This window comes from Callospermophilus lateralis, chromosome 1 (assembly GCF_048772815.1).
Source record: "Callospermophilus lateralis isolate mCalLat2 chromosome 1, mCalLat2.hap1, whole genome shotgun sequence".
Classification (NCBI taxonomy): domain Eukaryota; kingdom Metazoa; phylum Chordata; class Mammalia; order Rodentia; family Sciuridae; genus Callospermophilus; species Callospermophilus lateralis.
Window position 1 is genome coordinate 49811338 of NC_135305.1, and position 27782 is coordinate 49839119.

General features: G+C 33.6%; 1 protein-coding gene across 11 annotated transcripts in view; it reads right to left on the reverse strand.

Annotated features, from left to right (window-relative positions):
- Positions 1 to 21740, reverse strand: part of Pot1 (protection of telomeres 1) — a 104718-nt gene extending 82978 nt beyond the window's left edge. For 3 of the 11 annotated variants that reach the window (XM_076862094.1, XM_076862087.1, XM_076862006.1), the window contains exons 1-3: positions 21650 to 21740; positions 20738 to 20922; positions 12554 to 12626 (exon numbers count right to left, since the gene is read on the reverse strand). The gene's annotated coding sequence lies outside the window, so the exon portion shown is untranslated. Of the gene's footprint in view, positions 1 to 6773; positions 6807 to 12553; positions 12627 to 20737; positions 20923 to 21437; positions 21630 to 21649 lie in introns of those variants that run through there. The other 8 variants (XM_076862062.1, XM_076862017.1, XM_076862054.1 and 5 more) reach the window with 8 other exon arrangements.
- Between the last annotated feature and the right edge of the window lie 6042 nt (positions 21741 to 27782).

Here is a 27782-nt window from a genome sequence, read left to right on the forward strand (position 1 = left end):
TATTACTTTGCATTTATTTTTGAAATGCTTCTATAGGATACCTAAGTAAAACTAAGTGAAAATAAATCAATTTTCAAAACATGGGTAGCATTTTTTCTACTTCCAGACCCTGTAATCCCTTTTCCCTTCCCTCCTCCCTTCCTCTATTCCCCATCCTCTATGCTACTGGTCTTCCTTCTATTTTTTTTTTTTCTAGTTGCAGTAGTTTTAAATTAGTGCTTTACAGATATACATAAAAAGTTAAATTCACCATATTCATATATGCACACAGCACAATTTGGTTAATTTTATTCCACTGTTCCTCTCTTTTCCTGTCCCTCATCCATCCTCCTCAATTACCTTTCCTCTGCTCCACTGATATTGCTTCTATTTTCATGGGATTTCCCCCACCCCCTTTATTTCCCTTATTTTTGTCTACCTTCCACATACAAGAGAAAACATTTGACCCTTGACATTCTGGGTCTTGCTTATTTCATTTAGCATGATATTCTCCAGTTTCATCTATTTACCAGCAAATGACATAATTTCATTTTTCTTTAAGACTGAGTAAAACTCCATTGTATAGATAAACATTTTCTTTATCCATTCATCTGCTGATGGGTATCTGGGTTAGTTCCATAACTTGGCTATGGTGAGTTTCCCTGCTATAAACAATGATGTGCCTGTTATCACCACAGTATGCTGATTTTAGTTCTTTTGAATAAATACTGAGGAGTGGGGTAACTGGGTTATATGGAGGTTCCTAGTTTTTTGAGGAATATCCATACTGCTTTCCAGAGTAGTTGGACTAATTTGTGGTCCCACCAACAATATAGAAGTATACCTTCTTTCCCCCCACATCTTTGACAACATTTATTATTGTTTGTATTCTTGATATAACTGCCCATTTGACTGAAATGAGATGAAATCCCAGTATAATTTTAATTTGCACTTCTCTGATTATTCGAGATGTTGAACATTTTTCATAAGTTTGTTGGCTACCTATATTTCTTCTCTTTGTTCAGTTCTTTTGCCTATTTATTTATTTATTTTTGATGCTAAGTGTTTTGAGTTCTTTATATATTCTGGTTACTAATTTCCTGTTAGAGGACCATCTCACAAAAATCTTCGTCCATTTCATAGGTTTTTCTCTTCATGCTTTTCTTTCTTTTGCTGTGCAGAAGCTTTTTAATTTGTTGCAATCCCACTTACTGACTCTTGATTTTATTTCTTGAGCATTAGGGGATTTGTTAAGAAAGTTGGTACTTGCAGGGATGATGTTGAACTGTTGAGCATGTGTTTTCTTGTAGCAGCTACAAAGTTTCTAGTGTAATTTCTAGGACTCTGACCCATTTTGAGTTGATTTTTGAACAGGGTGAAAGAGATCCAGTAACATTTTTCTACATACAAGGCATCCAATTTTGTTAGCACTATTTGTCAAAAAGGCTACCTTTTTTTCCAACAGTTTTTGGCTCCTCCATTGAGTACCAGATGGCTGTATCTATATGGATTTGTCTCTGTTTTTTTGGTTTTTTTGTTTTGTTTTTAAGTCTCATTGGTCTTCATGTCTGTTTTGATGCCAATATCATGCTGTTTTGGTTACTATAATCTGAGATCTGGTATGGTGATGTGGTGATGCCTCTGGCATCGTTCCCCCTGCTCAGTATTGCTTTGGTCATTCTGGTTGTCTTATTTTTCCACAAATTATTCATGAAATACACAGGGAAGGGGGACACTGACAAATTCATTCTGAAAAATTCAGACCAACATCATTGATGAATATAGTTGAAAAAATTCATAATTGACAAACCACATTTTAAAACACATGAGGAAGACAGTACAACATAATCGAGTGGGTTTCATCCCAGGGATGCATTGTTGGTTCAACATACAAAAATCAATAAATATAATCTATCACAGAGTCAAAAACAAAAATCATCTCAATATAATCTGAACAAGTATTGGACAAATGCAGTACCCATTCATGTTAAAAATGTTAGAGAAACTAAGGATAAAAGAAACTTTCTCCCACACTGTAAAGGCTACATACAATAAATCAAAAGTCTACATATATTTAACAGAGAAAAATTGAAAGCATTTCCTCTAAAATCAGGAACAAGACAAGGATGTCCACTCTCACCACTCTTATTCAAGACAGTTCTTCAAACTATTAGAACAATCAGACAAGAAAAGAAAAGGAATACAAATACGAAAAGAAGCCAAATTATGTTTGCTAATGACATGATCCTTCCTTTAGAAGAACCAAAACACTCAATCAGAAGACTTCTAGAGCTAATAAATTCAGCACAGTATCAAGATACAAGATAAACATAAGTAAATCAATCATTTTCCTATACTCCAATAATAAATCTACTGAGAAAGAAAGAATGAAAATTATCTCATTCACAATAACCTCAAAAAAAAAAAAAAGCCTGAGGAATAAATTTAACTAAGGTGGTTAAAGACTTCTGCAATGAAAAATATAGAATATTGAAGAAAGTAACTAAAGAAGACCCTAGAAGACGTAAAGGATATTCTTGTATAGGAAGAATTAATATTGTAAAAACGGCCATACTACCAAAAGCATTATACAGATTCAATGCAATCTCTACCCCATCCAAATCCAAACATTCTTCACCTACTCACATTCTAACTTTCATTCATATTCTCTCTCCCTGTCTTTCTAATTCCATCATTTCTGAATACCTTTCTTCAACAAATGACATCTCAAGTCTTCTTACATGCTGATTTTTTTTTTTTTTTTTGGTAGTGCTAGGGATTGAACACAGAGTTTTGTGCATGAGAGGCAAGCACTCTACCAACTGAACTGTGTCCTCAGCCCACACTGAATTCTTAATAACTCAAAACAGTCATCTCAAATATTAATTAATTAAACTGATAAAAATCCACACCTCAAAGGTAGCAATAATAATAGTAATGACAACAGGGACTGACTGGAGCTACCCATAACCAAAGTGCCTCATCATAAAAGACAGTTTTATAGTAACTTGCTTAGAGCTATTAATTCTTAGCCTAAATGGCTTGAGTAGGAATAACTGTGTATGGGCATGGTTTTTTTTCTATTTAATTTTCTAGTCCCCTTCCCTGATAAAAGACTACTATATAACACTTCTTATTTAGTAGATGTGTCTCTAGAACTTCTCTATCAAACCAAGTACATTAAAACTTTAACTCAATGAGAATCTTTAAACCTGTATCTAAAATTAGTTTTCATCCTGGAAGAAATGATCTGATGACCTATCCATGAGTTTTAAGACATAAACTGTACAACACCTACCTGACTACCTCAATCCCAAAGAAAGATTTTAAGAAATCACCGGTTTAATAAGAGATTTGCACAAGGAAAAATATTACTATTACTGATTCTCTTTTTGTTTGTTTAAAACAGAAATTAGAAAAAAATTAACTGATTTACTGCCTCTTTAAAAGAGCTTTGGCAAAAATAGATTAAAACTTCACTTTAGCAATATATCCACACCAATCTTTTACATGGAAAACAAACAAAACAAAACAAAACCCAAAGTTTTTTTTAAACAGATCTTTAATCTAGACTTCAAAGTCGGGTTTTACAAAAACAGCACCACTTCACAAGTTAAACTTAGATTAAACTTAGAGATGTGCTGTTTAGAGATGTGTTGTTCAATACAGTATCAACCAGCTATATGTAACATTTAAACTAAATAAAATTTAAAACATTATTCCTCAGCCACACTAGCCACATTTCAAGTGCTCATTAGCCACATGTAAGTAGTAGTTACCATATCAACAATGTGGATGTAGAACATCTTTCTATCATTGCAATAGTTTAGATGATGCTGGTCTAGGAAACTTAGTCACTTAGATTCTCATTTTCAATTACCTATCTATATTGTCTAAATATTGTATAGCAGGTTTGCATTATTAGGCAAAATATAAACAATGTAAAACTTGCCACTTCTATTCTTAAGGATTCAACTCAGTAGAATTAATTAAAAACACGAAGTTGTGCAACCATCACCTCTATTTCCAAAACTTTTCAAGATAGCAAACACAAACTTTTCAACTGTCAAGCAGTAATTCCCCATTTTAACCTTCTTTCAGGTCCTGGTGATCTCTACCTTTCCTTAATTTCCCTAAAGTCTCTATGAATATGCACTTTCTACTTATTAACTAGAATCAAATAATAGTTGTCATTTTTTATCTGGCTTATTTCATCTACTTTAATGTTTTCAATGTTCAAACTCACTGAGTGTATATCAGAAGTTCATTCATCTTTATGGCTAATATTCTACTATATGTACATACACACTTTGCTTATCCATTCATCTGTTGATGGACATGTGAATGGTTTCCACCATTGCTGACAGAGGTAAATAATGCTACAATGAAAACTGGCCTACAGGTGAGTTTCTTTACCTGTTTTTATTCTTTTGTTTATACACCTAGATCTAAGATTGTTGGTCATACACTAATTCTGTTTAGCTTTTTGAGAAAATTCCAACCAATTTTCTACTGTGGCTGCACCATATTACATTCCTAAAGCAAAGTATATAAAGGTTCCAATTTCTTCAGATTTTTATGAAACATTAGAACTTCTGTGACTTTTTTACTATAACCATCCTAGTGGGTGTAAAATGGTATTTTACTTTGGTTTTAATTTTTCTTATTCTAAAAACCAACAATAGTATTCATATTTTTCATGCAGTTCTTGGCCATTTGTAGATCATCTCTAGAATTTCTTTATATATTCTGGACAGCAAATCCTCATTAGATATTTCTCCCATTCTAGAAACTGCTCTTTTACTTCTGTGATAATATCCTTTAATACATAACATCTTAAACTTCTGATGAAAAGAAATTTATTTCTTCTTTTGTTTCTTATGCATTTGTTGTCACATTTCAGAATCCACTGCCAAATCTAAGTTCATTAAGGTTCATTCCTGTATCTTCTATTTATTCACAAGACTTAATCTACTTTGAATTAAATTTTGTGTGTGATGTACAGTAAGGATCTACTTCTTACACATGGATATGATCAACCCCCACACAAAAGTTAGTTGTTTATATACACTGCAATTTGTTTGTCTTTTTAACAAATAATGTGTGGGGGTTGTTTTGTATGGGGGTTGATCATATCCTACTAGTTTCTTACATTTGAAAATGCAACTGCCTCATCATTTGTTAAAAAGACAAAAGGTCACTATAAATAAAGATAGTTTTACTTCTTCCTTACTCATTTGGATGTTAAATGTCTTGAATCTCTTTTTTTTGTCCTAATTGTTTTGTTCATTGACTGAACCTGATATTCTTCTCAAAAATTAACTATTGATAGAAATCTGGATTTCTTTCTTTTCTTTTCTTTGCACTTAGGGATTGAACCAAGGCCTCAAACATGCCCCACTGTTTCTTGACTTTTAGTGCACTTGTCTTTATGCCAGTATCAGTGTGTTTTGATTAGTATAATGTTTTGAAATTAGGAAGCATGAGTTCTAATATTTCATTCTTCTTTTTCAAGATTGTTTGGGTTATGTGGTCACTGAAGTGCCTGTTTTTTTTTTTTTTTTAATTTCTACCAAAAAAAATTGGAACTATGATACATACAGATGTTCTTAAATCTACAAATCAATTTGGGTAGTATAGGCAACTTAACATATTAACTCTTCTGACCCAAGAACATTAGGTCTTTTAAAACTTCTGTTAGCAATAACTTTTTAATTTTCTGTGTACTACTCTTTCTTTTTTTTTTTTTTTGTTAAATTTATTACTAGGTATTTTATTCTTTTATGTGCTAGTATAAGTAGAATTGCTTTCATCATTTCATTTTCAGACAATTCATTGCAGGTATATATAAACACTTAACTTTTGTGGGGGGGGGTTAATCATATCCCTCAAAACTAGTAAATTAATTTATTAGTTCTAATAGCTTTCTTTTGAAGTATTTGGAATTTTCTATATATCTGATCAGTCATTTGTAAATAATGATTGTTTTATTTTTCCCTTTCCATTATGAAAGGTTTATATTTCTTCCTCTTAACTAATTGATCTAGTTAGAACATCTAGTACAATGCTGAGTATCGGGGCATACTTCTCTTGTTCCTAATCAGAGAGAAGGCTTTCAGTCTCTCATTATTATATTAGGAGTGGGTTTTTCCAAAAATGCCCTCTATTATGTAGAGGAAGATCCATTTTATTCTCTAATTTTGTATATTTTTATGATAAAATGTGTTAGGATTTCTTACATTATCTAGTAATCTTTTCCCCATATTAATAGATATTATCATGTCTTTGTTTTTTTCCCCCTTTCTTCTACTAATAAATCTGGTGTAAGGCAGTGACCTATTTTCTTATACTAAATGAGCTTTGCTTTCCTCGGATAAATCCTACTAGTTCACAGGGTCTAATCCTTTTCATATGTTGTTGGATTAGGTTGGCTACTATTTTGATCAGGATTTTTAAGGCATGTAGTTTTTAAATAACTGTAAGAAAATACTATAAACACAGAACTGAAGCTCATATTAATCTTTAATAATACTTATTTTAATTAAAGGAGCAATGTATCTAAATTTAGACATGCTATACAATACTAAAAATTAAAATGAACTAAGAAATAATTCCTCTTTATGCCAATGATTAGTTTTACTCATCTCTTAGTACTGTTACATTTCAAAGATGTCACTTTTATAGGTCTTATTCTTTTATTACATGCCTGAAAATAAATAATAAATTTCAAAAAGTCTGTAAGATGAAGAACATCATTAATAACTCTATTTCTAAAACAATATAAAAAATTTTACCCCTTCATAGAAAACTTTTGCACAGTCCTTTGCTAATTTTCCAAAAATTAGTACATTGATGGTGTTGACCTCTGAATTTTCTTTTTCTATTGAGAAAAACATAACATATACACATAGAAAAACACTTATTAGAAATAGCAGTTTTATAAATAAAATAAAACTGATGACAACTATATCTTTAAAACTAGTTCCTTGAGAACTTAATTATGAAGAAAATAATTAAATTGCTTAAGACTCAATTTAGCTTGCTGTAATACTTTAAGAATTACAAAAGTAACATATAGTACACATGAAAACCAAAATTATAACAAGTTTCAACTAGAATATATCTGGTATAACATTCTATAAATATCACATTAACAATATATAATAGCAACCTTCTACTATTTTTTATGTTTGTAATCAAAGGAAAGTGAAAAACTACTAATTATTTAATTTAGAAGTGCCTAAGAGAGCTTTCAAAATATTTCATTTTTATTGATGGTCAACTTTAAGTAATCTACAGTTATTAATGCAGAGTCTCCTATACTACTATTTTCTCAATCAAAATTTCAGGGTACTTTGCAACACAGATTCTGATCTTTCATACTTGCATATATATGTGCTGGGAGAGAAGACCACAGTAGTTTAGGTAAAACCTAATTAAATAATGAGACTACAAAGAAATTTCACTGACAAGGTTGACTAACAATCAGTTCTTTACATGCTCCCTAAAAATATGACCATATTTATTTTTAAAGTGAAAATATCAAGGATGTTAAATACCTAAAAGACCTTATCATATTACTTCTTTTATCTCTAACATAATCCAAACACATGAGCCAAGGATCTAACATACCTAGGAATGAATATTTTTCAAACTGATATCGAGATCAATTATACTCAATACTTAGAACCAATAAGGCAATGCCATTTTTATCAAATCTTTAATAATTAAGAAAGTGTTGAAGAGCAGGGATGCATTTAACATAGTGATAAACTCATTAAAAAATGCTCAACAAATATTTGTGAATAAAGGAAGTGGGTGAAACAAATCTAACTGCTGAGGTGATCATCAGTTCTTCTAAATAATGGCACATCTTGGCCAAATGATTATAACTGGGGAAGAGTTAGACAAATTCTATAAAGAACCTAACTGACATCTTCTTTATTTGGGGACAGAATGTCAGACATTCTCATTCTCCAAAGGTTACCCACTTCCTAAAAGCCACTACGACAGAGCCAGATGCTAAGATTCAATTATATCATCTGAGAGAAGCTAATTTATATTAATTGGCAAACATTTAACTAGTTCAAGACCCTCCCTTAGTAGATTTTCTTGTACATAAAACATCTTTCCAAAATCTGAAGTCTCTGTTTTTTGACTTGGAACTCTTACATCTGCCACTCTATCAGGTCTAATAGCCCCTGGAATGAAACAACTACCACAGAACTACCTATTGCTCCTTTTGCTTATCTCCCTCAAAACAAGTATATATGCAAATTCAAATATTACTGTTCCTCAAACACAAAAATATAGTGGCTACTAATCAAAACCTAACACATTTCTTGAATGTCTTGAATGACCTATAGAATTTTTCTTTTTGGCCATGAAGAAGCAACAAAGACTGGATTTATCCTCCGGCCTTAAAACAGAAGATCAAGAAACAAAATATGTGAAATAACTCTTCTTGGACATTAGACAAAAGAAAGTGAGTTGCGGGTTTTTTGTTTTTTTAGGAAATAAAAGCAGTAACCTAGTTCACTTGTGGGAGAGATTGTGGGCAACAGAATATGGAGATGGAATCTAAAGTCAAGCAATTTCATTGAGTTAAAAGTCTGAGGACATCACACTTGTTTGAATTTTCAGGACAGAGTGCAGAAAGGAAGGGAGCCATAAAATGAATGCTTTGAAGATCGTTAGGTGTCCTCAGGTCTTTGGCCATACACTCATCTCCAACTGTATGAGCACTCAGTCCTCTGGGAAAGAGACTAGCCAACTGAACAGAGAATGCAGAACAATCTTGAGATTCACAAAGACCTATAACAACCAATAGGCTAGAATAGAAAGAGTTCCTCAGTTTTAGAGTACAGAATGGACTCCTCAGAAGGATATTTCCTTAATGACAAGGCCAATATGTCCCAGAATAAAGGCTACTTTGGACCTAATTTAATGAAGCTAATCAAGTTGAATCCAACAAAATATGTCCCAAACACTAACAATATTCAAAGGGTAACAAATCCAATATTTGATTATATAAAATTCTAAATATCCAGCATTCAGCAACAAACTGCCAGTCATGTAAACAGGAAAAACAAGAACATAAAACAGGAAAAGGGGAAATAAATAAAATGGCCTGGGACATTAAGTAGCTCAGTGGCATAGTAGCTAGCACGCTAAAGGTTTTGCATTATTACCAGCAATGAAAAAAAAAAGAAAAAAAATAGAAAAGATCCATGAACAATAGAAATAACAGCACTAGGAGAAAGGAGTTTAAGGAAGTTAAAAACATGTTCACAATAGTACAGAAAATCGTGAACACAGGGAAAAATGGAAGGTATAAAAAAAGACTCAAGTGAACCTTTTAGAGTTGAAAAATACTGAAAATTGATAATATACTGAATGGGGTTAATAGTCAATAAATATAGAAGAAGGTGCTACAAAGAACTGGAAAATACAGAAAACCAATAAAACAAAGGCAATTATTTGTAAAGGTCAATTAAACAGACCTCTAGCCAAAAAACGAACAGGAAAAGAATACAGAGAGTAATCTCAAATTACCAAACCAAAAATTAGTAATGAGATATCACTAAAATCTATCAACATTAAAGGAGTATTCAAGAAATGAACAACTTCATGCCAACTGAGATGAACATAATAACTTCCTTAACAAACACAAACTACCAAAGCTTCCTCAAGACAAAGGGACAACTGAACAGCCTTATATAAATTAAAAGACACTAAATTAAGTATTAAAAGATTTTCCATTAAAATAAGGTAGTTGGCTGGCTTTACTAGTGAAATGTATAAACATTAAGGAAGAATTAACAATTCTCCAAACTCTTCCAACAAAGAGGAGGAAACACTATGTCATGAGAACAGTGTTACTGTGACACTAAAACCAGTCAAAATTATTATAAGAAACGAAATGTTTTAGATCAAAATCTTTCACAAATATACAGATGCAAAAACATTTAACATATTTGCAAATCAAACCCAATAATACATAAAAAAGATAATACATCAAAACTAAAAAGGATTTAAACCAAGAATACAAAACTGATTTAATGTGGCAAAATCAATCAAAGTAAAATACATATTAACAAACTAAAAATAAAAGAAATTATGATCATTAACAGAGGCAGACAATGCATTTAGCAAAATCCAACATCCAATCATGATAAAACTCTCAACAAAGTAGGAACTGAAAAGAATTCCTTAAGTCTGATAAAGGACAATTATTAAAAATAAAAGCATAAAAAGTTCTGGAATGTATTAAAATATGTGCAATATCTGTCCACTGAAAATTTATAACACACTATTAAGAAAAATTAAACAACTAAATAGTGAGTCCTTACAAAGTTAATGAATCTGACACATGGGTATCATTAACATGTGAAATTTCCAAAGAATCTATAGATTCAGTGCAACAGCAATCAAATCCCATTTACTTGTTGTTAATAAATAAAGATAAAACTGATTTTTGTTTACTGATCTTTTATTCAGCAGCCTCATTAAATTTTATAATTAAATATTATATTTTTCCACTGATAACTTTAGAAATTTTACATATTTAGTAATGCCATCTGTCAGTAATGACATTCTATTGATTCTTTTCTGATCTGTATTCATTTTAATTCTTTTGTCTTTTTATATGACAAGGACCTTTTGTAAAAATTGGTAAAAATGAGCACCCCTATAACATTCCTGATCTCAGGGGAAAGGTTCAAATATTTCCCCATTAAGACTACCATTTGCTATACAATTTCTGAAGATATTTTATATCAGATTAAGAGAATTTCTTTATATTCCTAGTTGTCCAAGTGTTTTCACCATGAACTGGTATTTACTTAGACTATACCTACTGAAAAAACATAAATTAATAAAATAAAATAGATAAAATATTGATGACAATGTGTAATCTCAAAGTCTGATAACCTACTGGTAGAAACTGAAATCCTACTGATAGAAACATAAAACGGAATAAATCCTTTGGAAACAATCTGGCAATACCTACTAAAGACCTAAGTCCACTACTATGTAAATATGATCAAGAGAAATACTTTGTATTTACCAAAACATGAACAGGTATATACAGTATAGCCAAAACCCACAAAACTAACCAACTGCCTATCAACAGAACAGATAAACTCTTAATACACTCAGAAAATAGCATACTGGAGAACAATAAAAAAGCAATGAACTACAATATCAATATTGGTCAAATCTCATAACAAAATGTTCAGATTAAAAAGCCACACATAATAGAGATACTGCCATAAAATTCAACTTATATAAATTTCAAAAACAAGCAAATTAATATATGGCATAATGAGATTAATTCTCCTTGGGAAGATAGTGACTCTGGAAGACAGCATTAAGGATGGTCTTTTATGGATTTAGATGCTAATTACAAATGTATATTCTCCTCATAAAAACATCATTATGCATGATTTGTTCATTTTTCTATACAGATATGCTATGTATACGTGCTAAAAAAGAATCCAGTGCCTTGAATAAATGTACTTTGATGGATTCAAATTATGAATGCTTCTATGTTATATTATACTCATCTGAACATCTTTTTTTGGCCAATGAATGGATAACTTCTCTACTTGATCTCATACATGAAGTCCAAAATTTTTCTATTTACTTCATCTATGGCTTTGTTCAATATTTAATGTTCATTTAAAAGTATTTTACCAAGTTTTTGCTGCACACAAAGCTCTAGCCACTGGAAATTCCAAAAAATAAAAACAAAAATACTACCATTTCCTGATAAATCAATTTTCTGTCGATATCTGTTACTTGAAAAATGCAGACATTATAGATTTCCTGAGAAAATTTAGAATATTTTTATGATCTACCAATTTAATTTGCTCTTTCTCTAGATCACATTTGTATCTGATATTACTTTTTATAATTATTTACTGCATTTCATTCACTCTCCTATTCTGTAAATTCTATGAAGACATGGGTTGAGTTTTAGTCATTGCTGTATCCGCAGAACCTTTATCAATGTCTGATACTTCGGTGGTTTTTAAGAGTTGTAGAATGTTGAAGTTCTCAGTCTGTTTCCCATTCACTGATCCAGATCATTCTTCTAACCAAATTACAGAATTCAAATGTGTTCTATTTTATAGTTTTCAATGCTACAAGGTGCTCTTCCTGGCTTACTAAGATTCTTTGAGAGTTTCTAACCAGAAGGATTTCTGCCTACATAAGGGCACCTATATAAGAAGTAACATGTTGAGGGCAAATTTTTTAGAAAGTTTAGTTACAATGTTTAGGTCATTATTAATAAAACTAGAAACAGGGAGATCAATCACTGCAATAGTCTAGATATGAGAGTAAAGGTTATTATGTTTTAAGTAAAGGAATGAGAGGAAGAAGGAAAGAGATGTTGAAAAAGTTTAGTAAAGGAAAAACAAACTTCATTGCACAGATTTCTGCATTAATGCGATTGTATCACCTGCTAAAATCATTTGGGTTATGTACGCATGTAGTACACAAAGGTACATATTTAAAGATTACAGGAAAAAAGCTAAACATAAATTTAGTCAGCTTGCTTACTATATACCTTGAAGTCCAATCTTCAAAATAGCTCTTCCATTTCCACCGTAAGTTAAAGAAGAGATAAGTGAAAGTTTTCCCTGAAATGGGAGAAAAAAAAAATTAGTTAACAAAGAGAGAATTTTATATAATACCAAGATATTAGTAAAAATTAGAATTTTTTAAAAAGCATTAGAATTTTATCTTTTGTGAATGATCTCAAAACCAAAATAGAATTGCTTTATATCAACCCTAACTAGTTAAATAAATAAATAAAGCCACTGGAGGTTTCTGACAAGAGTTCTTATGTATGACTTCTGACAGTTGTGAAGTCACAACTCTGCCAGAACCAAAACTTTGTGCAAATGCTACTGCAAACTTATACAAAAATATTTCTTTGAGCATATCTGCACAGCATCTGTCTGTACAAACTGGTGTAGACCTTGTTATTAACCTCTGTGGCTGAAGATTATTGTCTCAAAATATATAATTTTCCTCACGTCTTGTTTAAAATCTTTTCCTTGTGCCTGAAGTTCCTAGAACAGGTTCATAGTTGACTAGGGATACAAATTTTCCTGTAATGCTATTCTATTCCCAAATAAGCTTAATTAAACTTTAGAGAATCTCTGTAATTTTTATTGAGGTTGATCCTTTCAAGAAGTCAATATATTGGGTTCAAAAAATTTTTCTAAGACAATGAATACTGCTGAATAAATTTTTCTAAGGAAAAATTTGAGGGTGTAAAAATACTTAGTTACTAATTTAATTTTTTAAACAATCCTATTAGTTAAGATACAGGTAAAGAAATATATCAACTTTACCCAACTTGGTTTTAACCCATATTGTTCTCTAACAAAAATAAAAAATAAATAAAATTTGAACAATAAGGTTTGCTCTAGAAAGGAATGAAAATCTAAACAAGAAAACTTGGTAGTGCAAAATTATCTCATAAAAAAATAGTGGAGGGCTGGGGATTGACTCAAGCGGTAGCAAGCTTGCCTGGCATGCGTGCGGCCCAGGTTCAATCCTCAGCCCCACATACAAACAAAGATGTTGTGTCCGCTGATAACTTAAAAAATAAATATTAAAATTCTCTCTCTCTCTCTCTCTAAAAAAAAAAAATAGTGGGGATAAATCAATATACTAAGACACAAATACAGGTTAGCCTTTGTTCTACTCTGTAACTAACCAGTCTGTCTGATTTACAAAGTTATTAATCAGAGTCTCTCAGATAAAATGAAGTGTTTAAATCTGAATGGTTTCTTACTTTCGTATGGCTTTAAAAGTTAAGGATATTCTGAATATATTACGAGGCTCTTAGAAAACTTCCATAAAGGTATCTATTTTACTTATTGAATACAGTTTTTTAAAAGATCCTAAAACACACACCTCCCACCCTAATAATATTCCAGACATTTATACAGTCAACAATAAAAAGAAATCAAGTTTATTGATGAGACAGAAATCAATATTAGTTACAAGTCAATTTTATTTGGAAAACCGTATTCTTAAATAAATAAGAACATGGTTATTAAGAATACATAACAAGGGGCTGGAGTTGTGGCTCAGTGGTAGAGCACTTGCCTAGCATTTGTGAGCACTGGGTTCACTCCTCAGCACCACATATAAATAAATGAATAAAATAAATGTCCATCAACATCTAAAAATTTTTTTAAAAAAAGAATACATAATGATTCAAAAGTAAAGATAAATAGTTCTACTTTGGAGGTAGAAAGCTAGAGACTGACAACAAAAAATAAACAATTTGCAAATTTCAAAACTTTTCTTGACCCATTAAAGAGCTGAGGTCACATGTCAAACAACTAAGGAAATCTAAACAGAAAGTGCTCTTTCAGTGAGAGATGGCAGACAACACTTTCTTATCTGGCAAATGTTATAACACTTGCTTATATGGCAGATGCTGCCAGATTAACTGTTAGAAAAAATCATCTGACCTTTTTACTGAACTGTTAAAAACCAAGAAAGGCTAGTGAGAACAAATAGAGTTCCTGGGAGCTGCAAACACAAGGGAATTCACATCCATTTATAAGTTTCTTTCCACAGAATTGACAAGATTCACACCAAAAGGTGGGGCAAGGATGACAGGAGTTACTACAAGAACTGGAGAACCCCTGCTTGGATCTTTCTCATCAACCTTTTTTTCAGAAGAAAAGCATGGTAATGCTGGGAAAAGGGCAATAAACCTGGAATAACTTTGGTGAAAACTCACTATAGGTAGAAGGGAGTTACTGAGGGGGAAAAAAAAAAAAAAGAAAGAAACAAGAAACTTCTACTCCTGCAACGGATGGTCAGGAACAATAATACCCATACAAGGACCAGACCTGCATCTAGGGGCATGGCAAGATCATGGAGAAGGACCCACTCACAAGACCCAGGAACTCTTCACTGCCTGCCAAGATAGGTTTAATCAGAACAGAAAGCATCCACCCATCAAAGACCAATACATATCTAGTAAAAGGTAACATTGTCTACAACTAGGAGAGAAGTACTACAGCATGGAGAGAGACCTTACTGTGGAACCAAGCAAGGCAAAACCTAAAACTAAAGATGAAGAAGACAGTGAGCAAAACCCTCTGGCCATTCCGCCTTCTTCCTACATACAAAGTAATCTGCAGCCCACAGCACACTGAAATAACCATACTAACAACAAATCACAAACTTAGCCCTCTTATTGACTAGATTAGTTTAATGCACCACATACAGTTTCAGAAATAAAACTATCTGCTTCAATTTCCATAGTCCTATATAAGGTGCATGGCTTTCAACAATATAGTTGAGGCATACAAACAGGCAAGAAGTAACACTGTCTTAGACACAAAGCAACCAAGAGAATCACAATAAGATTACATGAGATTAATCAAAGCAAATGGCTTTGTTCCTCTTACATGTGGTCCAACTAGAAGAAAGGTCTGGGTGAGAAAAGAGAATTATCAGAGAAAATATGAGTTTCAGTTACTGGAATGAGACAAGCTGGTTTCATAAAGTTGGCACCCTGAAGAGAGATCCCTGGAACCAGGGAAGGGGTATGAACACTTGGGACTAGCTAGACTTGGGAAGGGAATACTGAGACCCTAGAGGTATAAGGAAGGGAAGATTAATGACCTATGGCAGAACTACTCAAAGAGCTTTCCCACAACCCAAAAGAGAATGAACTGGTGCTACTTTCACAAACTGCTGGGAAATTTGCAAGTAAAATAACTATAGAGCCTATTACCATCCACCACCCCAGGGCTCTCACAATGAAGTTGGCATGGCCAACCTCCTGCACCTTCAATGGAGAATAGCTCCAAAAGTTCTCTATATTTAGGGCAAATGAACTGGTCAGGCAGGACAGATTTAAATGACCGCCCTCAAGCAGTGTCTCTGGAAACTAGATCTAAATTGAATTACTGGGACTGAACTGGGGGCCAGAGGCCTTACCAGTGGCAGACCTCATAAGGGTCCCTATCAACTCACACTGATCTATGTCCTTTTAGGAGGGGCTCCCAACAATTGTAATTTTGTTTCCAGAGATGAAAAATGTGCCCTTGAGATTGTGTTTCTTGTGTGAAAGACAAAAAACCACACAAACAGTGTGATGTGCACACAGGAGTAGTCTATAAACATTTAAGTATTTAATATAATTCCTTTGGTTGATACAATAGCCCTTCGTTATATATTATCTTGATAGCTTTACCTACAATGGGATTTACTCCATAAGAGGGTGGTAGGAAATCTCACACTGCCTTAGCTGAAGTGAGCAAACATAAATGGAACCTGAGTTAAAGAACAAAAGCTTGGAAGTTAAAGGATAACTGACGTAACAGACTTCAGAGTGACTTGCATCCAAGTTATGTGTTCATCATTTAACAGGAGATAAAACCCGGGGCCACTCCTTTATATTCCTTCCAAATGATATATTTACATTAAGAAGATGCTATTTCTCTACCACAGAAGAGTGAAATTGAACAGTTGTCTTACATAAACTCTATATAGGATCTATGGGATCCTTTCTTACAGTACAAGAAATCCCCTTTACATATGTAGGAAGACATCAGGTGTTCATTACATCACCCTGAATAGGCTCAATGTTATTGCTGAGGTACAGGGTGTACAAGAATAATATTAATCTGCCTCTACTCTAGAAATCTGTTTGCTTTCAGAATAAAAATGAAGACAGACATAAAAATGTAATACCCCATGTTGTGGACTGAATCATGTTATCCTAAAATTTATCTAAGCACTAACCCTCAGTACTCTACAATGTAACTATATTTAGAGATTTTTAAGGAGGTAATTAAGTTAAAAAGAAGCCATTAGGGTGGGCCCTGATCTGATGTGATCAACGACCATGTAAGAGAATAGGATACAAAAAGAGATACCAGGAGCTCACACATGCATAGAAGAAAAAAGATACAGTAAGAAGATAAATACCTATAAGCAAAGGAAAGAAGCATCAGAAAAAACCAAACCTGCAGACACCTTAATCTTGATCTTCTCTCCTACAGAAATTATGAAAACATAAATGTCTAAGCACCCCAGTCTGTAGTATTTTGTTATGACAGCCCTAACAAACTAAAACACCCTGTTAAAATTCAAGGGTTTCCTAAGCTTATCTGGGAATTGGACACTTTCACCTTGACCTTTTAGCCTACAGAAATTATGAGAAAATAAATATTTAAATCCACAATCTGGGATATTTTGTTATGACTTGGGAGTATTCAGAACTCAATGTTCCTGAGATATGAAGGAACCTCTGTGCGAACTATACAAATATGCACCATGGGACTTGGAATGGGAAGGGGAACCAATGAAAATGTGAAGTTGTGTCACCTGCTGTGACCTAAGTAATAAACTACTATGTAAATCCATCTAGATGCTCTATCTCCTCACCAGCTGAATCTACTAAAGTACAGCAGGCCAATCTAGGAGGAAAGCACAATAAGATGGTGAGATTGTCATACTGGATTAAAAAATATAATCTAGTTAAAATATTAAAACTAAAAACAAACAAACAAAAAAAAGACATAGCATCCAAAAAGTAAAGATAAAAACATTGGCAAGGCTTGGCCAGGTGTGGTGCTACATGCCTGTAACACCAGTGATTTGGGAAGCTGAGGCATGAGGATCACTAGTTCAGGGCAACCTGGGCAACATATCTAAACACTGTCTCAAAGTAAAATAATAATAATAATAATAATAATAATAATAATAATAATAGTAAAAAACAACCCTAAAGATGTAGCTCAGAAGTAAAATTCTCTTGGGTTCAATCCCCAGTACTACAAAAATAAAATATAAAACATAAAAATAAAAATGCTAGCAAGGCTTTGTCACCATCAGACAAAACAGATTAAAGAAAATGAGCTAGCAAAGATCAAACAGGGACATCTCATAATGATAAAAGGATCAAACCATCATGAAGACACAACAATGCTAAATATTTATGCACTTAATAAGTTTTAAAATGTATGAATACTCACATAACTAATCAGACAAATCCATAATCATAGTTGAATTTAACAACCATCTCCCAGTAATTTACAGAACAAGCAGAAATTAAGCCACTTTGAGTATGAAAGACTCAAATACACCCACCACATAATTTTATACAACTGATATTCACAGAATACTACACTTGACAACAAAGAATAGATTTTTCTAGAGACCATATGCAGGCCCACAAAGAAGTCTTAATAAAGTTTTTAAAAATCTGATAATCTTGCAGAATATAATTACAAATCAACAACATATTCAGATACATCCCCAGTCTAACATTATCAATGCTTTCTTCAATCTGATATCCTCTTTAACTATCATCTTTCCTCAATCCATTTCGTCACATCAAAATCCATTTAAAATAAAAAGGAACAATAAATTATAAGCCATAAAGCAGAAAAGTGATACAAATATTTTAAAATTCCGGGAAAATAACTTAATTTATAATTAACACTGTGTGACATATCTTTACTTTTTGTTTTTTGTTATATACTCTGATAATTTTTTCATGTTAATTTTAAAATATGGTTTCTACAGAGTATAGACTATTTAAAGAACAGAAGACTGTTATCAAGTTTGAGAAAACTCCTATTAAGTTTCATTCATACGTAAATTTTAAGATTCATAACATTTCTCCTGAGACTAGCCTCAGGATCTATGTGATTAAGTATTTATTTTTTCCTTCACTAGCTGTACATAAGTATCATGGTTCAGTGGGACAGAACATATTCACAACCTTATACAATTTCAGGTCCATTACCTTCCTTCTTCTTCTTCCTTTTTTTTTTTTTTTTTCTTTTCTTAGTACCAGCAAGTTGTTAAGAGTGATTTCCCATAATACTCTGGCTCACTGGACAGCCTTGCAAAAAGGTAAGGGGGTCTATCCTCAGGTGTGGTGGCACACAGAGGGAGGCTGAAGCAGGAGGATTGAAAGTTGTAGGCCAGCTTGGGTAATTTGGTGAGACACTGTCCCAAAATGAAATTTCAAAAGGGCTGTGGATGGAGCTCAGAGGTAAAGTACTTGCCTGGCATATGCAAGACCCTGTGTTTGAAGTGGCACCCCTTTTATCCACCATGGCTGATTTTAGGACTGTCAGCAAAAGAGTCTCTGAGAAAGAGTCCAATGTAGATAAACTTCCTATTTTCCTGTCGCCCTGTTTACTTGGCCACTGGCAGAGAAGATACCAGCACTCCAGGTGCTGGACACCCCCTTACTAGTTTTTCACAAACATATCCAGTATAGTACTTTGAAGAAATGTGCAAATAAGGCCTCTGGCCTTGAGCTGGGGTTTCACAGAGATGTCTACATTTTTAAGATAAGTTACAAATGGGCTCCATGGTAACAGCTGGCAGGGGGAGACAAGAAAGGGGAAAAGAAGCTCTCCCCTTCTCAGGTGTTGTCCTTGAAGAGTTAACTTGCCCAGAACAGTGAGAGAAAAAGCTGCTTTTAAGTGAACTTCTAAGCCCCTCCCCTTATATGCTGGGTATAAAATTCTGAAACTCCCTGAACTCAGGGTTTAGGGGATTAATTGATTATAGCAAAAGCTGTGCCCTCTGAACCTGGCTGCAGCCAAATAAAACTGTTTCCTGCTATCTTTGGTGCTTTGCCTCGTTTGTCCCTACAACAGGTTCACTCCCGGCTAGCAATATCAGAGACTATCCATGAAAATGACTACACACCACATAAATACATCTCCCAAAACCCAAACTAAAAATATTTTATAAGACAACTTCTCCATTGCTAGAGTCAAAAGAGAAAAAAAAAATCTTAGTTGTTCCAATGACATTTAGTATAAGAGAAAATATGATGGAGGAGATGAAAAGAAATTGTAGCCTTAAACATCTGATAAAACAACTTATTTTGGCAAATTTTAAAAATCTATATCAATGTGTAAAATAATTTCTAAGGCCTCTGACAGCATGGTAGAAGGGCTTATGCAGGTGTAAGAGTCTTTGAAGCTTGCACTAGTCAGTAAAACTAATTATATAGTATCTTCATCTACACAGATGAGGATTAATAGTGCCTATGCCTATATCATTGGTCTTAGTGATGATTGAATGAATTAATATACATAACGCACCTACAAAAGGAGCTCAATAAATATTAACTTTTGTTATTATTTTATTGCTGTTTTTTCCACATTTATCTCCTTACCATTATCCCCACTAACACTCAGATTACTATCAAATATCACCTAGATTACTGTAACTGACACTTACTAAATATCCTTTCTCTGATTTTTTTAAATACAATATATTCTTCACACAGGAAGTAGAATAATTTGAATGCAAAATGAATCATGTGTTTTTCCTGCTTAACACCTGCTGAGAGCCTTCATACTTTTATGGTAACATCCAAATTCCTTAACATACACATGATTACAGCTTTTCCCCAAAAGAAAAAAAAAAGAGAGAGAGAGAGAGAGAATCTATCATCCTGTAAATTCCAGTTAAACTTTCCTGCTAACATATGTAAACCAAAAACTCTCTCATGTTCACATCATATGACTACCACACTTAAACCCACTCCAATATATTACAAAATTCTAAATTTTTGCAATGGATAATTATGCAGAACTTGTTGAACTATTCAGTCTCAACTGTTAAGACAAAGATAAAAGCCATTCTTAAGACAGTTCTCATAAAGAAAATGAACATAAAATTCTCATTCCCTTTAGAAAGAAAAAGCATTGTGAGTTAAGAAACGTCTTACCTGAATATATTTCTTGCTATAATCACAACCTGGCTGTAGAGATCTGAAATCTACCTTGTGTAATTTACTCAGCTGCTGAACTTCAGGCACCCCACTGACTTCCTTTATTAATTCAAGTGGCATATCAATTCTGCTTCACAATGACATCGAAAGCAAATTCAACTAGGGAAGTTGACAGCTTGCTGCTAAAGACACAAAGACCAGTGTTTTATCCAAAACATACTCAAAAAATAAGTCTCTTTGACTTGTTTGGCTTTTCATTTTTTTTAATAAGATACTTATCGCTGTTGGGGTTGAAAGAGTGGCAGAATGATGGATTACTTTATAACCTTATTATAATTACCAATATAGAACATTCTAAGGAATGGAGACAATTTCTTTTTTCCATTTAGCGTTTGCATTTAAAATACTTCTAAAAGCTAGCTTTAAGAAGTGTCAGAAGTTCACTAACAAACTTCACCAATGTATAACTGTAAAAGCAATTGGGGAGGAGGTGCTGAAAGTTTGGGTTTTGTTTTTCAATACTCCTGACAATTGTAATATTGTGTAGGCAAACTGCAACAAAGCATCTATTGTTGCTCCACCCTCCATCCCCTAAATAATCCAAAGAAAAGATAAACTGTTGTTAACTAGGGGACTGGCAGTTAAATCCTACTTCTCAAATGTTGACCTGGAACACTGACTAGTATGGATACTTAACTTTAACATGTACGCGCCAACCTTGCTCAAGCCACTTCATTTCCGTTAGATCAAGGACTTGTACGCCGGTTTCTCCCAAAACACCAGCCAAGATGCAGCGCACAGCAGGTTCACCATAAACACACATATGGAGAGTTTCCGCGAAATTACTACATCAATGCGGATCTAAACGAAATCAATCTCCAAAGAACGCTGATCCAAGGTTCAACCTACCTCTCACAAAAGCAGCAAACTCCAAAACCACTTAAAAAGTCACTCACTCACAAGCTAGAGAGAAAACTAGGAAGAGTTTACAGACCGGCGCGTCCGTAACGTCACGCGCACGCCGGCGTCTCCGCCTCCGCGCATGCGTACGGGGTCACTAGGGGCTAACCAGCCCTGGTGGAGGACTAGCTGCGCGCGTTCCCAGGCCTAAGGCGCCCTAGAGGTTTTCTGAAATATGTAAAGGGAAGGGGCGGGGGAGGGCCTACAAGCCCCGCCAGTTTGTTCACACACACCCAAATTCTTTGTTGCTAAGCCAAGAGGACATTTCCAGTCTCATCTTTTAGAAATTTCCATAAAGGCGAGTTTATTTGATGATTCTACAGGTAGTTTCATATCACATGTGAGTTTGATGTCACAGTTCACCATAGGGATACACATCTATGTTCCTTTTTTTGCAGGGCACCATGTCTTCTAAATGTTGGCTGCTCAGATGACATATTTTTCTAGGCAATCAACCAACTTTCTAAGAATTCAAGACTCCATATAAATATTATAATTACTGTAATGCTCAAAAAAATGATTGGGGATCTCTTGTAATCTAAGGCATATAATCTAATTTTTCTAGATATATATCTGCCTCCTTTAAAGTACAAAGAAAACCTTAAAGGCAAGTCAGTAAATTTTATGACCTGCCACTAAAACCCACACTGAATGCACTCAGGACTCAGACTCAGCTATTTCCCTGAGAACCTGTGAAAGGTCAAGGCTTATCTCAGCATTGTAGCAAGACTAGATATTTTTTTCTTCCATTTCCCTTTCTCTCTGCACAAGGCATTCTTATAAGAATTTATGTATCTGGATTTTGAAAGGGGGTTGGGTGGGGGGATGCATTATCTGATTATCTGAAATGTAACAATCCCTTCAGTTTTACTTCAGATTTTTTTTTTTAGTTCAAGCAAAATTTAGGTTAATACTCTGTAAGTATCATTTATATTATCATTCCTTTCTTTAAAATGAATTTTATTCATGTAGTCTAGTAGCTTCATTTTCATTCTTTTTATTCATACAAAAATATAAAAAATAATGTCTATAAAATATTAACATGTTGTCAAGTGCAGGATTTGAGTGACTAATTGCTTTCTTCTTTAAATTAAAAATTTAACTATTGCATCACATAACTAAAGATATCTAAGCTAAAATTTTTTTTTGAAGACTACACATTGTACAATTAAATACATTTTACTTCTAAGATTATCTGATAATCAGTCATGTGAAGTGGTGCATGCCTATAATCCCAGCGAGTTTGGAGGCTGAGGCAGGAAGATCACGAGTTCAAAGCCAACCTCAGCAACTTAGCAAGGCTCTAAGCAACTCAGAGACAGACCCTGTCTCTAATAAAATATAAAAATGGTCTGGGGATGTGGCTCAATGGTTAAGTACCCCTGGGTTCAATCCCTGGTATGAAAAAAAGAAAAATAGATTATCTGATAACTAGTGTACATTTTGGATTTTTATGCATATCACCCTCTACTTCTCTAAGATCTGTCCTCCCTCAACAAAGTAGTTTCTTTATGCTACCATATTAATGTAATATATTTCATCCTATTCCAGGTCGACCAGAGTGATCACTTGATCATTCTACTCATGAGGCAGCCTATCTATTGCCTGTGCTGAGCCAGTTAAATTCTTTCCCTAAAGAAGATGGGATTGGTATTTGTATAAAGTCAGTAGAGCTTGAAACTAGAATTTCAAGGATAAACAGAAGGCTATGGTAGTCAATGTCCAACAAAGCAAGAAAAGTCAGAGAAAAGTAAACTGTAAAGAAAGGTGGTACATAATCAGTAGTACACAAAGAAACAAAATCAAACACCATGAAGCCCCAAAGAAAAAGGCAGAGTAGTTTCCTGAGTTCTTAGTATCTTTGACATAGTTCTTAATAAGGAGCTAAATATCCTGCTCTTGGGTTGCATGTGGCCTTTTTGAATTTTACCAGTATTTATTAGTTCTTATTTGTTAATTTTTGTTATTTGTTAGCAATAGGGCCATAGTGAATAACACTTAGAACTTTCCATAATCTGTCTTCTAAAAATGTGTATAGAATAATACCACTGCATATCACCTGTACCACTACTATGATCAAACTCACCATATTCTCTGGACTGGATTTCTGCATTACCATTCTAGAAGATTCCCTTGATTTTTATTCTCCACCTCCTGTCTACACACAACCAGTGGTGCATTCTCAGTCAAGACACTGTGTTGCATCATTTGCTCCTCTGCTCAAAACACTGCAAGAGCTCCACAATGCTCTGAGAGTCAAAGTCTTCTAAATAGCCTAAAAGACAATATATGCCCTAATCCCTCTGCTATCCTTCTAACTTTGCCTCTTCATGTCTGTTTATTCCTGATTACTCTGGATTCCTTGCTGTTCATAAGGAGTCCACAACAGAGTAATAGAACACTCTTTTCTGACTAATTCCTCCAACTCCAAGTATTTTATCAAAATAGCCTTCTCAAAGAAACCAAACCGAGCACTATATTTAAAATTGCACACACACACACACACACACACACACACACACACACCCCTCCAGACATTTGCTGCCATTTTCTTTTTTTTTCCCCTAGAGCACTAACGACCTTCTAACACACTGTAAAAATAACAAATGACATATTTAATTATGTTTTACACTAGAATGTAAACTCCATGGGCTCTTTTGTTCATTTAGTGGTCAGCAAGTAATTGAAAAATGAATGGTTGACTGAGACATCATGCCTAATGATATGTTAATCAATCTGTCCAGTGATCCACAGGTCCTGTGGACAACACATTTCATCATCTCCGATGTACCAGTGCCTGAAAATTATCAGTATAATTGATAGGAAGGAAGACACTGATTTTTTAATAGATACCAGTGAGGCTATGGATACTATTAAAAGTAGAAAAATTGCTTATTATGCCAAAAAACGTATAATAGCTGGCTTAAAAAGCAATGAATAATAGAGAATCCATATGGCCTACTAATGGTTCAAAGATCATATTTTGTGAATTACAGGTAAATAAGAAAGATGTTTCATTACGACAATAGTCATAACATTAGTCAAAATTCAAAGTTTACCTTTGTTAATATAGATAAGTGACTCCTTAAATTAGAGCGTTTCAAATTAGAATATTCAAACAGGAAGTGTACTTTCAATACTCATTGGAGCTGAAGATCTCCCTGTTTCATTTTTCTCTCAGCCTCAGAGAATTATTTTGCATCAAGTGCACCCACTGTCTTCTGAGCTCCAGCCTCACTTTCTGTGGAAGCTTAGAGATTTGGAGTGGATGAAAGCAAATGCAATGAAAATGCCTTAGAGGCATCCTAAGAAATAAGCTATTTGCCAAGGGAAAAGTCAATGGCTAGAAATAGAAAAAAGAAAGAAAGAAAGAAAGAAAGCCCAAAAGTCAAGTTAGCACATCTGGGCATCCAAATGTGTGGAGTGTGGTTTATGCAAAAGGAACAAAGCTTGCATTACAGAGGAGAGGAATGGATCATTCAGGTTTGGACCATGTCATGTGGCACTTAGTGGCTCACTGTACAAAAGGCACAGCTTTGGGAAAGACTGTCTCAACAGATATTAAATTACACCAAAGATATACACTGAGTTTTTTTTTTAAAAAAGAACTCTAATAGGAAAATTCTTTTGAATGATAATTCTTTTGAGTGTTAATTCAGAAAAAGATTCTTGGAGAAGCTTGCCTGTAGTAAAAACTCAGTTCCCATCCCCATGAGATTCCTACGTGTGGGGGAAAAACATGTTGCCTAAATCATGTTTGTTCTTTATGTTTCTCTGTGGAGATGTGAGTAAAGACAAAAAGGAGAGAAATTGAAATGGAACCAGGGAAAAAACAGAGGGCTTGCATCACTCAAGAGAGATGCCACTCTTTGATTCCCATTCACACATTAAAAACCCAAAACTTAGGAAAGTTATTGAGTTCACAAAATTCTTGAGAATATGTGAGAAATTTGAGACAATCAGTGAAAAGTTTTGTTTATGTTCAGGTTGATACATATATAATTCTAGCAGCACACAAAACACACATGAAGAAAAAAAAAGAAATAATATCTGAAAACTAACAAACTTGAAGGCACAATTTTAGAACTTTTATAATGACTAGCTTTAGATAATGAAAATCTGACTAAGAGTCTGCCTTCTTTTAAAGTTTAGCATTATTTGGAATATATGGAAACTATTTGTTTTAGATTCAAAATACATTTTAATTCAGAATGGAATTTTGTAACTTCTTCAGAACATTTTGTAACTTTGTCAGAACCTATTTTAAATTAAATCTATATCTATACATTATCCTATACTTTATAGGAAATGAGAAATGAAATATAGAGAGTGCTGTTGATGAAAATTGAAGGTAGTTATTCATTTATTAACATGTGTGCAATAACAATAGACTTTTTAAGGCTAAATGTTAATTATTCCTCCACACAACTTGCTCTTCAAAGACTGTGTTTTTAGAATGATAGTTACAACTGTTTTATTAGAGAATGAAATACCATTTGTGTTCTCCTGTTTTATTTAATTCTCAATAGTAACAAAGTAATTCAAGAAGTCTTTCCTATGGCTAAAATAGAACAAAACTGATTACCATACAATAATTTTTGGAAAATTTCAGTTTAAATAGAGCATATTCAACCTGTACTTGGTATCAGAACTTGACTTGTCAAAGGAATAGAACAGATGGAGAAAAATATGTTACCATTCCTATGTATTTTTACATTAAAATAGTGTAAACAGTTCCAAAGTCTAGAGGCATGTTTATTCATAAATTTCTAACTTTATTCAACTAAATGGAAATTGTAAAAAGGAAATTTATTTTGTCTTGACATGTATTTCTGACCATGAGACATTCCTCATGGTCAGAAATACATGTCAAGACAAATAAAGTAATCTGCAAATTCTTATTAGACCCCCAAATAGTAATCTTGATTTTACTAATATTAGAATAGCTTCTTTTCTTTACATTTCTGCCCAATATCCTTTATGCAGAAGTATCTATCCTTCAGCAGAAAAAAATTATTGTCTTTGTCACAGTTATCGATTTAGGGATGATCAGGGCACCCAAAACAACTGGAGATGCAAGGAAATATTTTCTGGCACTTCTAGGATAGTTTTTTTTTTTTTTTTTTTTTTTTTTTTTTCCCTGTGGAGCTATCATAGGAAATCAGTTTCGCCTCTTCCTGGTATGAAATGAGGAAACCTGTACACCAGTTGCTCTGGGAAACCACAACAAAACCAAAAGTAAGAAGATAAAACCAGTCCCATAGATGAATGAGTGGAACACCAGGTTAAAAAAAAAAGAAAAGAAAAAAGAAAAAGAAAAGATAAAAAACTATAATAAGATGGTAACAGTAAGCCCTTAAATCAACTAACTATAAAACTTTTGCCTCTGAACTTTTTGTTATATGAGCTAGCAGATCAACCTATGGTTTCTTATGGTTAATGAATTTTTAGTTTTTGATTTTCTATTTCTTTCAATAAGAAGCAGCCATCTTTCAGGTGAATACAAAGTAATTCATAGATAAGATACCCACCATCGCTAGTACTTTTTACCATTAGTAAAAACTGACACCAGGTGGGGCAATACAATAAATTCTGTACTTCTTGTCCACCCCCCGCCCCCCGCCCCAGTCCAGCTACATGTTTATATTCCTTTGGTGAATCAGTCCTTCACCTCTTGCTGTGCAGTTATATGCTTATGCCTTCGTAATTTCATATCCACAGTTCCAGATATATACATGACAAATTTGTATCTCTCATAGATTTCAAACTTTTATCTTCAACTACATACTAGACATTTCCACTTGGAGGTCTGGAAGAGCTCTCCAACTCACAAACCATACCAAGTTCAAAACAGAACTCTCAATTTCATGAACACTAAAATTGCTCATTTGTAGTGTTCTCCATCTCAATCAATGTTACGACCTTCATGTAATTACTCAGGCTGTCTCCATCTCCCTTCTCAGGATTCATGTGTTGAAGACTTGCTGTAATGGTATTGAAAGGTGAATCTTTTAGGAGGCAGTTAGGTCATGATGGCGGAGACTCCAGAATAAGATTAGAGTATAAGAAGGAAGCTAGCCCT